We start from the raw sequence: 14,885 nt of genomic DNA on the forward strand, positions 1-14,885 counted from the left end.
CACCTGCAAAAGTGCCACTTAAGTCTTCAAATGGCGAAGGCCTTCTTAAAAGTAAGGATGAGGTATTGACACGATGGGCAGAACACTTCAACACTCTGTTGAATGTTGATCGAGCAGCAGATCTGAGCCACATAAGGTCAATGCCTCAACTCCCTATAGCTGTTGGGTTGGATGAGCCACTGTCAAGTAACGAGGTTGCTCTTGCTATCAAGCAACAGCAAAACAAACGTGCGGCTGGCATCGATTTTATACTGATTAACCTTTCGTATGCGTCTGTCAAAAAATTGTCATTAATATATTAGTCATAATAACTACATGTTAAAGTTGAAACAATATGGAGCAGATCTGCTCCTAAGCATACGAGAGGTTAAATACGGCGGGGAGGAGTTGCAATCAGTTATGTGGAAGTTCTTTGTTCTTGTATGGGAAAAAGAACAAGTTCCTCGTGACTTCAAAGTCTCGCGCATCAAGGCACTATACAAAAATAAAGGTGACCGTTCTGATTGTAATTCTTACCGTGGTATTTCCCTATTATCAGTCCCCGGGAAAGTCTTTGCTAGGGTTCTACTAAACCGCCTTATGGACTTATCCGAAAAGCTGCTCCCAGAGACCCAGTTCGGCTTCCGGCCAGACCGAGGTACCTGTGAAGCTATATTCTCAGTGCGTCAACTTCAAGAGAATAGCAGAGAGCAGGGTCGTCAACTGTTCCTGTGTTTTGTTGACCTCGAGAAGGCCTTTGACAGCGTGCCTCGTGAAGCCCTCTGGTTAGTCCTGGGCAAGCTTGGATGTACGGAGAAGTTAATAAGACTAGTTCGACTTCTACACGACGACATGGAGTGCTGCATTGCGGTCGATGACGAACAATCGGACTTCTTTCCCGTTACGTGCGGGGTGAAGCAAGGTTGCGTTTTAGCACCCACTCTGTTCGCATTGTATTTCTCAGTTGTAGTCCGAGAAGTCTTAATGACATGCTCCGAAGGCGTTCGTGTTCGCTACCGGACTGACGGCAATATTTTCAACCTGGCTAGATTGAAAGCACGCACAAGAGTCTCATACGCAGTTATCACAGAGATAATGTATGCAGACGATTTGTGCTTCGTGACTGAGTCCCTGGAAGCCATGCAACAGCTGATGTTCAGTTTCGACGAGTCTTGCCGCAGATTTGGGCTGAAGATCAGTGTCAAGAAGACGGAAGTGATGTCGCTAGTTGTGCCCAGTCAACAGACACTGATCGTTAGACTCGGCGAGGACCAGCTGAAGCAAGTGGAGAAGTTCCGATACCTGGGGAGCACGATAACTTCTAAGTGCGACCTTGATGCCGAAATGAATAGCAGAATCGGAGCTGCGGCTGCGGCTTTCGGCAGGTTAGATCACAAGGTCCTCAGCTCACATGACTTGAAACTGGCCACTAAAGTTTCCGTGTACATGGCTGTTGTGTTACCTAACCTCCTTTACTCCGCTGAAACGTGGACCGTTTATCGCCGCCATATTCGCATGCTGGATCGATTCCACCTCAGATGCCTACGTAAGATACTGAAGATCCGATGGTCTGATCGTGTTCGGAATACCGAAGTGCTGCGTAGAGCAAATGTGGGTGGTATTGAGATATACCTCATGCGCCGTCAGCTTCGGTGGTGCGGACACGTTTCGCGTATGAACGACCAGCGTGTGGCTAAGCACATCTTTTATTCCGAACTTGAGGAAGGCAAGCGGAAGCAGGGCGGCCAATTCCTCAGGTACAAAGATGTGCTTAAGCGTCATATGAAAAAGTGTGACATAGAGCCATCGCGATGGGAACAGCAGGCGGCCATGCGCACGGAATGGCGATCTGCGTTAAATGCCAAAGTAACCGACTTTGAATCTCGTCGGCGCTTAGAGCTTGACGCCAAGCGTGACACAATTAAAGCCAGACCACCAGCGGCAATACCATACAATTATGTTAATGGTGTGCTCACATGCCCGCAATGTTCGCGAACATTTACCGCCAAGATTGGTTTTGTCAGCCACTTGCGAGCACATCAGCGACAGCACCGGAGCTGACAGCAGTCGCCGTGGCCGAATTCGGCCGTGGAGTTATTATTATTATTACTTAAGTTGGCAAAAAATTACACGTCATATTGGTCATATCACCAAAGATCACTTTGGGGGAGGAGTCTAAAATAAGCCTAAAACGATGACGTGATTAATGGACGCATCCTAACCTATTTACATAATAACATACATGCATGCATAGGTAGTTCTTATACCTACGTATCATAACAATACCTCAATTCTTAAACACTTACATTAGGTAAGTACCAGTGGCGAGGCGTGAAGATTTTCATTGGTAAAGCCGAAGGGGTTTTTGGGATCTGCAGTGTTTTGGGTTCTACAGGGAGAATCATTTTGGACGCCGTCCCGAGCGGTCGTGCCCGGAGCGAACAAATAAGCCTCATAAACAACTAAAAAGTCCAGCGAAAACAATAGATAGACCCATCGACAGATGGTAATGCTCTCGCCGCCGCGCCTACACCCAAGAGCTATCCCGCGTCGAACCGTAACACCCGCGACGCTGCCTATCTATCTATTTCCGAAACCCTGTGTTTGAAAGTGTTTATAGTGAAGTCTGACAGTGAATAGTTATAATATCTTTTTACGTGTACCTATACGTTCGATGTGTGTTGGTGCGCGACCCGCGACGTGAGGACCGTACCCCTGCGACGGCACCAGCGGCTTGGCACGGAGCTGTGGCAGCGACGGCCCTTACCATCAACACCGCAGCAAACTTGGTGAGCCCGTTCCAACTCTGTTATGCCAAAGAACTAGGCCTATTCCAAGTGCAAAGAGACTCAGGACCTAAGTACCTACTAGGGACAGCACAGGACGGCAGTACGGACTTACATTTAATCTCACTTATTTGCAGGAAAAAAAAGGGTTACTAGATTTTAGAAGTAGATTAGTAACAGTCCCGCTCTGATCCTATATCTCAAGACTTTAGTAAGGGGCACTGCACGCTATCAGCAACCACACACATGATAGAAATAGACCCACAGGCCACGTACCCCCTAACGTTCCAGGCAACACCACGTAAGGAAAACCAACAGGGCACAAGTTACATACTCGTATAGATACACAAAACACATCGTATTTACAAACACACTCATACGCCACACACAGCTAATACACATACGACCGAACGCTATTATACAAATTCCTAACCACAAACCCCGCCCAAATACACTCACCACTCATATCAACACCATTCGTATTAATATTTATTTACTTACATCAAAAGGAATACTCCCATATTATACTCGTAGGTTAGCCCTAAACTTACGCGAACCTAGACAAGCCCTATCTAACAATCAATTCCGCGGTAATTATTCAGCCTGGGGTCAAAATCACCTTAGCTACAGAGCACAGTATTTTCTTTATCTTTTGCTATATCCATTCCTCATTAAACCAGTAGGTTATTGCTGCCATTTCCATAATCGTAAGACACTCTATACTATAGTAAGTTTACTAGATTATCACATATTGAAATTTTATATACACATATACTGAAACGTATTCTGCGCGCTAACTACTTAGTGTCCGTTTTGGTAGCCTTAACTTGCAACATCAACCAATAAGTAGATTACGGTGCTTAGTACATAAGACTGTCTTTTTCTCTCTTCATCAAATCGCGGTGCAATTGCTAAGTGAGTTCTGGAATTAGGGCTCTCTCACCCTTTCAACTTAAGCAAAGTCAAACCCTCTAGAACACATACCTACGCGTCTCTCTTTTTTTTTTTCTTACATTCTACGTTTTTGTTTGGGAAATAAGATAGTGCCGCCCGGCAAGTAAAAACAAAAAGAATAGCATAAAACTGTTTTTAATTCAAACGTATTTTACCCTATTATACACAACCGAAAAAAAAGTACACATTTGGTGTGTACTTACAATGCAATACTAGTAAAGGAATTAGGCACTGCCATTAAAGCTCTTTTTTTAATGTAAGGGCGCTTTCTACTTGCCGGTACCATTATCAATAGTCGTAAATATCGGCTAGTTTAAAACAAAAAAACGCATCATAAAACATGTGTTCGGTGTAAACAACGTAGAGAGATCAGCTTTGCACAACCATAGGGCTGCACATTAAAAACTCCGAACCATTGTCAGATACCCGGACAAAAAAAAAAAGCGAAACGGAATACCCCCGGAAGTATAAAAGAAAAGCAGTTGTTTTATGGCACATACCTTCAGCTGCTAAACAACGGACACGCTCCGCAATTGGGCAATATCACCACGACAAAGACAACAAGCTTTGCTAATTTTGTTGTTGCCCCAAAGGGCAGAGACCCTCGTATTTTTCTTTAGATAATTGTTCATTTGTCTAATTAGGCTTTAGGCTCATCAAAATATCTTTTCTTTTTCTAATTACGATTTATCATGACCACCATACAAGTAATACCCATGGAAAGAGATGGTAATTGTCTATATAGATCCATAGCAGACCAACTTAACAGGGTACTAGCCTCATCACCCGACCAATACGACCATCAAATAATTCGGAGCGAATTGGCTAGCTATGTTTCTGTTAATAGAGAGGATCCCAGAATTAAGCAGGCCCTATTATATAGCGTCACCGAAGCACATAGCAATAATGCCTATTCATTACAAGCGAGTAAGGATGAGATTGACACATACATTCGCAAGCAGTTCCACGATGGTTTTTGGGGTGGGGAAGATATTATTATTGCCGCATCAGAGTTTTTCGTCTTAGATGTGTACATCCACGGTATTTATCCAAACCAACCACTAGTCTACAAGGCACCGCCATGTCTTACAGCCCCGGCCAAGCCTATTCACTTATACTTTCAAAACCATCACTACGATAGCGTAATATTTAGTAACAACAGCGCAATCGCAAACAGTTCGATGCCAACCGCCAGCTCACTTGAAAACGCGGAGGGTATTCCTAGCTCCCAATCAACGCTGAGTATTAATAACTCCATAGAACAACAAGAAGCGGATGCCACAGGCCTTAGATTAATAAGACAAACGGTAACCAAAGCAGAGCCACGATTTAACACATATAGTAACTTATCTGTTGCAACGTGGAATGTAAGAGGATGTGCCTCGCAAAATGACAGACTGAATATAGATCAAGAATTAGCCGGGCACCAAATTACCATTGCTGGTCTCCAGGAAACACACCTTGCCCGGGGAACTTTCTCCTCGAATAATTATGACTGGATTCTGAGCGGGGGGAAACGCGCACGTGAAAGACGAGGCATAGCAATACTTATTAGCAAAGCAGCTAGGTACGAAATTATAAACACATACAATAGACATGAGAACATACTAGCTATACATATTAGACTACAACTCGGAAATCAAAAAGATCAAGACATACTGTTTATTAACACACACGTACCATCCGACTCTACGACATGTTTAAGTACAATAGGGACGATACTAAGACGCTGCCCAAAAAAAGTAACGCCCAGTCTATTAGGAGATTTCAATGCCCGCATTGGCAAGAATGATGTCACGCACCAGTCGCCATATATATGCAAGAAAAACTTAATTCATGAGATATCTAACTTTAACGGCACCCTTCTAACGAATTTTGTCGAGCAACACAATTTAGTGGTTAAAAGCTTATGGGGCCGACCATCGAGTAAAGTAACGTGGAGAATGGGAACTAAAGTCTCCCAAATAGATCACATAATATGCAGTCGAGCTAGCGCAACCATGTTTACATCCATCCAAGGTAAGTGGTCCAACAAGATCAAAACAGACCACAAACTTATTTGGGGAACGATCGGGAATCTAAACCCTGCTCGCAACACACCACGACATGGGACCCAACCCAAGAATCCACTAAAAAACGAGCTAGACACTCGATTCAACTATAAAGAAGTTAATTATGAGGCACTTCAAAGCAAAAATCTCATATCTTGCTTAGATGCGATCGCGCAGGATAGCGGGAAAACTAACAAGAACCCCACCTGGGAGGACCTTAACAAGATTCTAATTAGATCAACAAAGGTCATTCCGCAGGATTGCAAAATAAGATCCGAACGAAGCAAGATGGCCCAAGAGCAACTACAAAAGGCCCTTTTTCTAAAAAACAAATTTCCGAATGTACATTTGTATACAAAAAACCTCAGCCTAGCAAGAAAACGGTTTCGCAAGGCAATAGAACAGGACGACGAAGAAGAATGCGCCTACTTCTTCCGAAACCTCAGTGACCAACATAGGGCAGTACGAATGAAAATAACGTACAAATACTTGCAAAAACACCGCACAAAACTGTCGCGATCGCAGCAGAAATACTTTATCCCGATGGCCCAGTGGATTTCGGATCTTAGAAAATGTGAAGGCCCGATTGTGACGCCCATCGATTGCCACAATAGTACATTGCCGGACTCGGACAGCCCCGACAGTGAGACAATAAGTCGTATAATCAGGCGCATGAGAAACGGAACAGTCCCTGGCACAGACCAAATTGTCCCAGAACTGTACAAAGCGGCCCCCCAGACTTTATCTCACATGTCACAAACATCATGAAAGATGCCTGGATTAACAACAAGGTTCCAGCAGAATGGGCACTCACCAAACAAGTTCCTATACCAAAAAAAAAGCCATCCCAAAGCTATAGGCGATTTTCGAAAAATATCAATTTGCAATGTAGGCTACAGAATCTATGCTAGTTTCTTATTAGAAAAACTGGATGCTACAATAAAACCACTTGGAAGTTATCAAGCCGCTTTCCTGGCTAATAGATCCACCGAGGATCACATCTTTACCCTTCGCCGGGTCTTAGATATAAACTGGAGGGAAGGAACGAAACTGTTTATAACGGCATTAGATATCGAGAAAGCATTTGACACCGTTGATCTAAATGCACTTAGGGACATTATATACTCTCGCACGAACGCCCCTCTCACCAATAGGATTGTAGAAGCATGCATGAACGAAAAAACATTTGTTTCCTGGTGCGGACAATGCTCGGACACGGTTCAGAAAGGTTAAGGGGTAAAACAGGGCTGCCCATTGTCTCCCCGTTTGTTCACCATTCTAATGGACGACGTACTTCGTACGCTCGAAGAAGAAGACGAAGACGTCAGACTAGACCAAGACAAAGAAATCCAACTGCCAATCATTCTGTCTTATGCAGATGATCTAATTATACTAGGCCAGTGTATAAACGTCATCGACCGTTTACTTGGTAAGCTAATAACCCTATTGGTGAGCGTCAGAATGGCGGGTGTGCATCGGGCAATCCTGGTGTGGTGTGCGTCGGGAGTTGGTGCTAGCAGTGTGCCGGATGTGCGCCGGGATTCGAGCAATGTGCTCTTTGAACTCCAGAGATGTTTAAGAGGTTGATGACGCCCGCCATTCTGACGTCGGGTTGGCGGGTGTGCTTCCGGTTCTGGCTAGTGGCTGCTTACTCGAGGGTGAAAGTATTGCCTAAGGTTGGTGCTCGCAATGTGCTTCCACATGTGTGAAACGCATACTGATTCGGAGAGCCGTTGGAGAGTGGTGTGGGATTGAATAAATATATCTATAAGTATCACTTTTTTGTGAAAAGCGCCTGAATGTTAATGCTGCATTGCAGGCAATGAACATTGCCATTTTATTTCAGCAGGCGTTATAGATATATTTATTCAATCCCATATTGCTCTTCGACGGCTCTCTGAATTAGTGTGTGTTTCATGCATGTTGAAGCGCATTGCGAGCGCTAGCTTTGGGCGGTACTTTCGGCCTCGAGTAAGCGGCCATTGGCTGGAACTGGAGGTGCACCCGCCAACCTGACGTCGGAATGGCGGGTGTCATTGGTTTCTTGAATGTCTCTGGAGTTCAAGGAGCGCATTGCTCGAATTTTGGCGCACATTTGGCACATTGCTGGCACTGGCTCCTGACGTGTACCACGCCAGGATTGCTTGATGTGCACCCGCCATTCTGACGCTCACCCCTATTGGACTCCGTAGGACTCAAAATAAACGCAGGTAAAACCAAATTAATAATAAGAGACCCAACAGCAGGTTCGACAATCGATCAACAGATAAGATACCTTGGCGAGGTACCTATACAGCCATTAAAGGAAATGAAATATCTTGGCACATACATCACCTCAGGTCATAACAGGAGAGCCACAATTAAGACTAGATGCGATCAGGCCGTAAGAAATTCAAAAATCTTGACAAAATTCATCAAGGAAAAGAAAGTTGAGTGGAAAATAGCGCGACTTATGTATAAAATGGTCATCTCCCCCGCCATGACGTACGGGTTAAACGTAACCGCCCTGACAAAAGCCAATAGAGCCCGCCTAAGACGGTACGAAAGGCACATACTCAAGGAAATGCTGCTTGTAGCCAGGGATAGCCCGAAACAAAAGATACACGACATCCTAGAAGGTAAAACGATTACCAAAATCATTAAAGTCCGCCGACTCTCATTCTACGGGCATGTCCTTAGACGAGAAAGCCCCCACCTTCTACACGCAGCGTTAAAATATAAAGAAAATACGAGGAAGGAGGGACGCCCAATATACACTTGGGAAGACTCCTAAACCACGACATTCGTCACTACACTAACAGACCCAGATGCTATTGGGAACAGATTTCAGAAAATAGAAGTAGACTAAAGAAAGAAGCTGAGAGAATTTACAGGCAACCGGAAACGGACACGGAGTCAGAGCCAGAAGAAACAGAAACCGGCTGCAGCACCAGCACCACTAACACCCCCCAGGTGACCTAATACGCCGGAGTTTGAATTAGATACCACCTAATAAAAACGATATATTGCTACCCCGACACACAACGAAGGGGAAGAAATAATTCTTGTTATAACAATTAAAGCAGTCACCTATCCTCACATACCTACTATTTATTACACACCAAGTATAATATCTATTCACCCCACGCTGACTTTACGATGCCTTGTATTCGGGTCGGCTCCAAACTCCCGTCTCTCCTACTATCCTGACTGCAAACCCTACACTCCCCACCCTATCTACTGGGTGCTCCGGTGTCTTGGACAGGCTGCGGGGGCCTACGGCGGGGCAGCAGGGGTTGTTGCGCAATGAGTCGGTATGAAAACGTACTCTGTCTGATTCTGCGTTCGAGTCTTAGTCGGTGAGATGTGACGCAGACATATCCAACGACTCGCTACCTCTTAGGCTCAATCATCAGAGTCTCGTGAGCCTACAGTGCTATTTCGTAACAAAATCTCCTCCCCCTGTAATCTCCCCTTCCTAGTCCTTGCAGCAGGATCTGCTGGCTGGAGTTACCCCCTGAATCTGAATCTGAATCTGAATCTGCAGTGTTTTGGGTTCTACAGATATTGCAGATTTTTAGGGAATCCGTTGGGAATCGAGTTGTATCGACGCTACGCCACTGGTAAGTACTATGAGATGCAAAAGTGCATGGCGAATTTATCAATGAATTCATTCATAATTTCTCCATGCACTTTTGCGGCTGATAGTACATAGGATAGGTGATCGTGAAAATACAATTTAATCAATCAATCAATCAATCAAATTTTTATTTGCTGATAAAACATAATACAATGCACGCAAACATAGTTGTAACGAACATTACATCACTGGTAATGTCAAAATAATAATTAAAATAGAAATAGATTACAATTAGAATAAAAGAAAACAAAATTATAAATTATAAAAAGGGAATACGATTTAAAATAAAATAATAATAATAATTTAAAAGTCAGGTACTAAGAATAATTGCATATTGAGAAACTAAGAATGTCAAGATAGAAGAGATATAAAGATAATGTGATGTAATTAGATGACCGGAGTGTATAATTATGTGTCGATTTTTTATTTTATTTTTCATTCTAAATGTTTAATCTAATGCTCTAGCAAAGTACTCTTTGATGGAATAATATGGCTTACTTGTAAAATATTGTCTAAGTTTTCTTTGAAACGTTCTAAGATCTGGGCATTCTTTAATATCTTTATCCAACTTATTATAAACTCTTACAGCAGTGTTGTTTAAATTCTTGTCAAAATACCTAAAATTACTCTTAATTACTAACATGTCATCCTTATTTCTAAAATTACTGCGTACATTTTGTCTGGCTATTTTAAAAAGGTGTTTGTTTTTAAAGACATATAGGCATATAGAGTAAAGGTAAAGGGAGACAACTGTTAAGATGTTATGCTCTATAAATATACACCTATGCGTTTCTGGTATACCGGAACATCCTTCTAGGAACCTTAGAGCTTTTTTCTGCTTTAAGAGCACATCTTGTATGTTTGTGCCGTTTCCCCATACTTCTATGCAGTACCTCATAATGCTTTCGAAATACGAATAATAGATGATCAAACGAACTTCCCAAGCGAAGTTCGATCACTATTATATGAGTCGTTTCATTCGAAGATATAACATTTACCAGGTAGTCCTTTAAACCTACAGGCGACTTATGCACAATATTTAGAGACAGTCAGTTGACTATTGAACTGACTTTTAGTTCATTCATTCACATTCCTACCCTTTCCAGTCGTTCCACCGCCATAGTTGCTCATTATCTTTAGAGAAAACGCAAAACTTTAACATTTAGGGCTTTGTAAGGGTGGGAGGGTTATTATATCTTCGAATGAAACGACTCATATAATAGTGATCGAACTTCGCTTGGGAAGTTCGTTTGATCATCTATTATATTTCGTTCGTTTCATTCTTCAGATATAACATTTACCAGGTAGATGTTTAGAGACTTAAAGTTTTGCTTTAGGTGGAATGAAACTAGGTATACAGACACGAAATCATATATTGGTATTTCCTCACTGGCATGGTCTTATTGGACCGTCGTCTCTAATAAACAATTATTCTGTTTTTTTTTTTTTTTTTTAATATGTATGTATTGTATATACATATAACTAATGTCCCACGCTACTCATAACTCTTATTTTTTAACACAATATATATTTATATAATCTCTGAAGCGGTAGCAGGTCCAACAGGGCGTATGGGACGTTATCTTTAAATATGGCAAGGAGAGAACCGATGTTCTCGATCGGCCGATGATATTAAAATTATTTACAATTTGTATAAAAACATTAGGTAATGTACGTATGGCCATTAGGTAATGTCAATAATTTGTCTTGGTGCAAAGCTTCGCGACCCCCAGAGTGAGTCCCCTGTGCAGGGGGTGGCAGTCTCTGTAATGCGAATGAAGCAAGTTTTTATTCGGATTGAGAAACATTATTTCCGAACTGATGAGGCTCTGCAACAAGGGAAACCAAGGTTGCGATGGCCAATAAGGAAACACTAAGATTCCTTTTGCTTGGTCGTCTACGATCTTTCTTAGGCATTTTAAAATTAACGAAAAAGGGGGAAAGGCGTAAAAATAATTTTCACTCCAGTTGATTGTGAATGCATCGACCGCTATGGCATCTGGGTCGGGTTTCCACGAAACGAAATTTTGTCATTTTGCATTCGAACGAGAAGCAAATAAATCTATGGTAGGTTTACCAAACCGGTGTAATATAGATTCAAACGCTCTATTTGAAAGTTCCCATTCAGTGTCAGGGTTAACTATTTTCCTTGACTCTGGGTCCGCAATGTTTTCTGTTGTATTTATGTATGATGCGAAGATTAATATATTGCGCTCTTCGCACCATTGCCAAATAGTGCGAGCCAAGTCGTTCAGGTGTGGAAACTGGATACCCCCCATGCGATTTATATAACTTATAGCGGTCGTGTTATCGACCCGCAGTAAAATTGCACAATCAGTCATATTTTTCGCAAAGCTTTTTAATCCTAGATAAACAGCCAGCAATTCTAAATAATTTATATGAGAATCCCTTTCTGAGGACTTCCACGTGCCGTTAGCCTTGTTTTTTCCACAGACCGCGCCCCAACCTGAGTTGGATGCGTCGCTGTAAATTTCGAGTTGGAAGCTAGGGAATCTCATACAATTATTAGATGTACTGACTTTATTTAACCACCAGTTAAGATCTTCCAATATGGCTCTAGAGGGTTTAATTTTAGCTTCGAAATTTTCGTTATTTTTTAATAACTCGAGATATTTTTGCCTTTCTAATGTTTTTGTATAAACCCAACCGTATTTCACAGCTGGGCAGGCTGAAACTAACACACCGATGAGTTGTGAGTACTCTCGAATGGTACATTTAGGGAGTTTTAGGAATTTGCCAAGTAATTGTGCAATTTTGTTGAGTTTATTTTCGGGTAAGGCAATGGTCAAATTTTGGGTATTGAATTCGAAGCCTAAAAATTTACAAGTCTGATCTGGATGTAAAGAACTCTTGTCATAATTGATGACAAATCCTAGACATTGCAATAATTTTAAAGTTTCCTTAACATTATCAAGGCACTCTTGATAGGTATCTCCTATGCACAGAATATCGTCTAAATAAATGACAGATTTGAATCCTCGAGATCTCAAATTGGATATCACTTCTTTCATTATCTTTGTGAATACTCTAGGGGCTACGGATAGCCCATATGGCATTGAGTTAAATTCATATATATGATTATTGAATTGAAATCTCAAGTATTTCCTGTCATTCATGCCTATAGGTATGAGCAGATATGCTTCTGTCAAGTCTATTGTGGCTATAAAACCATTTTGAGGAATGAGTTTTGAGGCCGTGCGATAATCCTCCATCTTAAAATGACAGGGAGCAATAAATTTATTGAGGCCTTTTAAATTTAAGATAAAACGCTTTCTCCGTTAGGTTTCGGAGCAAGAAAAACCTTGGATATATATTGGTTTTTGACTTTATGGCACTCAGATATGGCTCCTAAATCTAACAGCTTTTGTATAGCTATTTTCATATCTGCCACTTCACTTTGTTCAAGCGTGTTTAACGGAACATGTGTTTGTGTTACCTCCGAGTTAAATGGGATTGAGTAGCCATATCTGATCCAATCCAAAACCATGACATTCGAAGTTATTTTTAGCCAACAGTTATAAAAATGACTTATTCGGCCAGCGTGTACTAGCGTTACGGTGTCTGGTGGACACGTATCGTGGCCAGTTGTGCCGCTGAAAGCGCCCGACGGCTGTAGCTCGCCTGCCTGCGAGCGTCTCTCCGCCCCCCTGTTCGACGCGTAGCGAGGGGGTGCTGACGAGTTTCCCGAGTATAACGCTCGACTAGTCGTCGGCTGTGCTTTCTTTTTGATTAAAAGACCTTGCTTTCCAACGGTCTTCGCTGCCTTGACTTTTTCAGCTAATTTATTGCCAAACAGTGTATCGTCACGTTCTTCGTCTTGAAGAACTTGCACGAAAGACTCGTCGAGACTATCAGTGACGACTTTTTTGCGACTCTGAGTATATGATGCATGAAGGTCACACAGGATGCGGCAGCTGCTGCTGAGGTGTTTCATAGCTCTAATTCCGTTGGAATCGGCACATTCAATCAAAACACCCATGGCACTGTTAATGGCAGTAATCCCGTTGCCGAGTTGTTGCTGCATTGCAGCCAGGTTTTTGTCTCGGTTTTTGACAATATCGGTTACGGAAGTTGAAATCTCCACGTTTAATTTTGGTGCTTGTAATAACCGACAATTGCCGGGAGCCAGATAGATTTTTAGAATGTTTTCTTTGGTTTCACTCGTCATACCTTTTTTAAGTAGAGGTAACCAAAGTTCTGTTAAATTAACGTGGATTTTTTCGCCATATTCCGGTTTGTCCCCGGCGGGCTCCCCAAGGGCTAGCAGCATCTCTTGAGCGAGCTCGGGGTGAGCTGACAACGTGGGTAAATCTTGTGGAGCCTCTGCAACAGGGTCATGAGCCGGTACGGTACTATCTAGATTTTGTTCCATTACAACATCTAGAACAAGAAAGTGATGATTAAATTTCATAAAAAATATTTTCTCTTGAGGGTAGGTTGAGAAAATATTTGTGTCACAGAGTAACGTGCATCTACTGAAGATTGCGCGCATTGTTCTGCTTATTAACATCGTTGGAGACTCGCAGTCAACCCCGATGGTTATTTGATCATAGTTAGAGACTCGCAGTCAATCCCTATGTCGGCTCATTTTCATCACTTTTTAGTACCAATAATAAACGAACAACTTACCTTCATCTTCCGATGAAGACGAATCATACATTTCTTCTAGCCTCTTAATTTTTTCACGGTAATGAATTAACTTGTCTTTAGCTGTGCGCTTAGACATTTTTGTAGGTAGGTAATACCGTCATAGCTGAGGAGCTAAAGAGGCGCGTGCGCTCGTCGCCGTGCACGAAAAAAGAATGAGCAACTATGGCGGTGGAACGACTGGAAAGGGTAGGGATGTGAATGAATGAACTAAAAATCAGTTCAATAGTCAACTGACTGTCTCTAAATATTGTGCATAAGTCGCCTGTAGGTTTAAAGGACTACCTGGTAAATGTTATATCTGAAGAATGAAACGAACGAAATATAATATACCATTTTTAGCGTATCGTTATCGGCAAAGCTGGAGAGGCACTTTAAAGCGTAACAAGCACTGGCCAACCGGTTACTAACTTTTTCAATTTGCTTGTGCCATCTTAAAAATGGGTCTAATTCAACACCTAGAAATGTAACACAGTCAGATTTTGCTATCGGAATATTACAAATGGGGTCCGGGCTATTAAACCCACGACGAAAGATCATGTAAAAACATTTATCACAGTTCATTTTTAAACAGTTTGCAGAGAACCACTTAGAAAGATCTGACCAGCATTTTTGCATTTTCATATTTAGTTCATGTTTAGTGCGAGCCTTAATAATGATGCTGGTATCATCAGCATAAAGATACGGTGTTCCTGTGGTAATAGATTGTGGTAAATCATTAATGAAAATAATAAAAAGCAGAGGGCCTAACACCGATCCTTGTGGAACACCGTATCTTAAGATAGCTTCATCTGATTGAAATATATCCTGGGCTTTTCTGACTTCGAC

Source organism: Leguminivora glycinivorella, chromosome 2 (genome assembly GCF_023078275.1).
Source record: "Leguminivora glycinivorella isolate SPB_JAAS2020 chromosome 2, LegGlyc_1.1, whole genome shotgun sequence".
Taxonomy (NCBI): domain Eukaryota; kingdom Metazoa; phylum Arthropoda; class Insecta; order Lepidoptera; family Tortricidae; genus Leguminivora; species Leguminivora glycinivorella.